At 46.7% G+C, this 3821-nt stretch overlaps 1 protein-coding gene across 8 annotated transcripts in view; it reads left to right on the top strand.

Annotated features, from left to right (window-relative positions):
* Nucleotides 1-254: 254 nt before the first annotated feature.
* Nucleotides 255-3821, top strand: part of GBF1 (golgi brefeldin A resistant guanine nucleotide exchange factor 1) — a 125128-nt gene continuing 121561 nt past the window's right edge. For 4 of the 8 annotated variants that reach the window (XM_014549409.1, XM_014549407.1, XM_014549408.1 and 1 more), the window contains exon 1: nt 269-528. The gene's annotated coding sequence lies outside the window, so the exon portion shown is untranslated. Of the gene's footprint in view, nt 529-3821 lie in introns of all 8 variants that reach the window. The other 4 variants (XM_005878257.2, XM_005878258.2, XM_005878256.2 and 1 more) reach the window with 2 other exon arrangements.

Below are 3821 nucleotides of genomic sequence, written 5' to 3'. Positions count from 1 at the left end.
CGAACTCTAGCTAGCTCCACCTCTCCAACCGCCCAGCACAATTTCTCCCTTTTTATTGGCCTTTATTACTGTCACTCAGAGAGTCCTTATATCCGTTGGTTGTCCCTTACCTACCCTTTTCTTTCCCTTTTAATCTCTCCTCCTTAGGCGCAACCCATCTCTCGAAGACAATTTCCTTTCTTCGATTGGGTAGCTGGGATGCCACTTTTCACGGTGCGGAGTTGTGATTGGCTGTGCGCGTCAGGGCTCGCGCAGTTACCAGGCAGCGGGCTAGTCTGAGGCTAGTTACCACGTCAGTGCGCTGACAGGCAGGGTAGCCGGCTCCACCGCCCGTTCCGGCCGACTCTTCCCGGCCGCTGTGTGGTCCCTGATTGCGGCCTCAACTGCCAGGAAAAGGGCTACTTCCCTTCTCCCATCTGCCGGCAGAGTCGGGAGAGCCGCTCGGAGACGCCTTCGAGGCCCGGGCTGGACATGAGCAGCGGCTGCCGGTCCTGGGACTAGGCCCCGCCATTTTGGATCCGCTGACAGGTCAGCGAAGTCTCTTCTTAGAGTTCCAGGGGTGTGCAGGCCGCCCTGACATCGCGATAGGGAATAAGGGGAGGAGGGCCCTTCACTTGGACGAGCCGGGGGGGAGTAAGCGCACAGGGGCAGGAATAAGACGAGGGAGAGATTGCTGTGGGAGGCACCTGGGAGGAAGGCAGGGGGCAAAGGTCAGGCCCTGGCCGCTGGAGGGGCGACTCCGGTTCTGACTTGGGATCCCGTTGCAGGTGCCCGCATCCTTCCGGTGCCCCCAGGCTTAACCTAGCCTTTAGGTTCGCTCTTCCGGAGCTTTCTGCATCCTAAAGAGCCCATTCCTCCAAAGCTGAAAGCAGACCTAAGGAACATTGTATCTAGGGTTGATTCTGAGACCTTCGACAGGAAAACCTTCAGATCGTGCACAGTGTCCACTTCCGTGGGACCCCCATGAACAGCCCGTCGGCTTTATTGATGCTGGATCATGAACTAGTGCAACAGACCCAGGTGGGAAGGACCGAGGCCAGCAGTGTGAGGACCTGCGCCGTGAGAGGCTTTCCTCGTAGAGGGCGGCGCGATTGCCATTCTGGGTCTGGAGCTGTGGTTTTATCTTCTGAGCTGGTTTCTGCCTTGACGCAAGCTGTTTCACAGATATTCTCTCCTGGTGTATGTTTTTGGTTGGCATTTTCTCCCCAGGTCTTCTCTTCACTTGGCCTAAAGAGAGGAGGTACAATCACAAAGAAGCCACTCTCCTATGACATCTTTGGCTGAAAACAGAGAGGGACTTGAGGACTGGTGAAGTTATTTAGTACTTTTGGCCTATTATTTTTAGTGGGTAAAAAGAGTCATGAGAGATGTTCAGCCAATTTAAAAGTGTAGGGTCAAGCCCTGGCCGGTTTGGCTGAGTGGATAGAGCGTCCGACTGCGGACTCAAGGGTCCCGGGTTCGACTTTGGTCAAGGGCACATGCCCGGGTTGCAGCCTCGGTCCCCAGTGGGGGCGGGGGGGGGGGCATGCAGGAGGCACCCGATCGATCAGTGATTCCCTCTCATCATTGATGTTTCCATCTCTCTCAAGTGTAGGGTCAGAACAGTAGAGTGAATGATGGAACATGACCCAAAGAGTGGTTCATGGCACTGTGATGACATTTGATAAATTTCTGTATTGTAAACCCTAAAGTTCCCCAAGGGTAAAGAGTGCCTTTCGAAATGAGGAATAGTGAAGACAGTATTTTTATTTATTTATTTATCGTCCCATTTCTTTTTTTAAAATCTTTATTGTTGTATTACTTAAGTCCCCCTCCCCCCTTACAGTGTTTTTAAATAAACAACATAGAAATTTGTATTCCTTTAATTCAGGTACACAAGGCACTCCTCTGGGCTCTGTGGAGGATACAAATGGAAAGGGCAATTTTAGGATTGCTCTGCTCGGTGCACTTCTTAAAAGCAGTACCATATACTAGTATGTGCAGTGACCTGGTTAGAACATGTAGCAGGGATAAAGTAGTATCAATCTAATGCCTTTCAGCATGTAGTGGACACTCAATAAATGTTATCTATACCTTGTATTAGTTTATATCTATCCATATATATATTTAGTTTATTGATTTGAGAGAGAGAGAGAAACGTCAATTTGTTGTTCCACTTATTTATGTATTCATTGGTTGTTCCTTGTATGTGTCCTGATTGGGGATCGAACCTGCAACCTTGGTGTATTGGGACAACACTCTAACCAGCTGAGCTACCCAGCCAGAGCCCCTAGTATTACTTTTAGTATATAATCCTAAATTGTGGCATGGTTCTGGTCCTGGCAGTCGGGACTTTTGCATGGTGAGGTAGTAGTGACAAGGAAAGTCAAAATTTCATTGTATTAGAAGGGAAACTATCTAGAATCTAGAGTGACTAAACCGTTTCTACCTAAAGCCCTCTGCCCTCCTGAAATTGTGTGTGTGTTGGGATAACATTGATTGATTTAAAATAAGTGGGGCCAAAACCGTTTTGGCTCAGTGGATAGAGCGTCAGCCTGCGGACTGAAGGGTGCCAGGTTCGATTCCGGTCAAGGGCATATACCCGGGTTGCAGGCACATCCCCAGTGGGAGGTGTGCAGGAGGCAGCTGATCGATGTTTCTCTCTCATCGATGTTTCTAACTATCTCTCTCCCTTTCTCTCTGTAAAAAATCAATAAAATATATTTAAAAAATAAATAAAATAAGTGGGAAGGAAATGGTACAGGCAATAATTGCATTTTAACTTTATGATCTAAGTTGCAGAATTAAAAAAAAAAGTAATTGAAAGTGGCTAACGAAATGACATAGCACTGGAAGTACCTAGGTTTGATGGGCCTGCCTTGCTCCTTTGGGTTGATATGCCCTGTTGAGTCCTGTTGAGTCCATATGCTTTGCATAATAGGCAATCTAGTCTTTGGAAGATAGTGTGACCAATCCAGCATCTTTTCAGTTGGGCCTGGAGATGACTCAGGCATCAAAGATTTTCCCTTTCTGTACTTAAAAAGTCATTTTCTAGATAGGAATCGTTTTTCATTCTCTGCCCCCACCCAAAATCAGAAAATTTGTGCTTCTTTCAAGACATGTTTGAGCTCATTCTTTTCTTTTTTTTTAATATATTTTTATTGATTTCAGAGAGGAAAGGAGAGAGATAGAAACATCAATGATGAAAGAATCATTGATTAGCTGCCTCCTGCATGCCGCTCTCTGGGCATCAAGCCCACAACCCGGGCATGTGCCCCTGACTGGAATAGAACCCGGGACACTTCAGTCTGCAGGCCAACGCTCTATCCACTGAGCCAAATCAGCTAGGACTGAGCTCATTCTTTTAAAAAAAAATTTTAAAATATATTTTATTGATTTTTTTACAGAGAGGAAGGGAGAGGGATAGAGAGTTAGAAACATCAATGATGAAAGAATCATTGATTAGCTGCCTCCTGCATGCCGCTCTCTGGGCATCAAGCCCACAACCCGGGCATGTGCCCCTGACTGGAATAGAACCCGGGACACTTCAGTCTGCAGGCCAACGCTCTATCCACTGAGCCAAACTGGCTAGGGCGGCTGAGCTCATTCTTAAATGTAGATTATATGTTCTAATCTTTACAGTGATGCTCATTGACACAGCAGTAACTCAGGTTGTAGATAAAGGGTGTCCCAAAATTCACGCAAGAAGTAATTTTGATAGAAAACACAGGTTTATAATTAAAAATTGTAAATTTTTTATTGATTCATAAAGTATACAGTATAGGGTTATGTATGGAATAGCATATCGGGTAAATGGCCTCCACGGCTTTGCTGGCACATAC

The sequence above is a fragment of the Myotis brandtii genome, unplaced genomic scaffold, assembly GCF_000412655.1.
Source record: "Myotis brandtii unplaced genomic scaffold, ASM41265v1 scaffold550, whole genome shotgun sequence".
Lineage (NCBI taxonomy): Eukaryota > Metazoa > Chordata > Mammalia > Chiroptera > Vespertilionidae > Myotis > Myotis brandtii.
The sequence above is the reverse complement of the archived record's forward strand: the minus strand, read 5'-3'. Positions and strand labels throughout refer to the sequence as shown.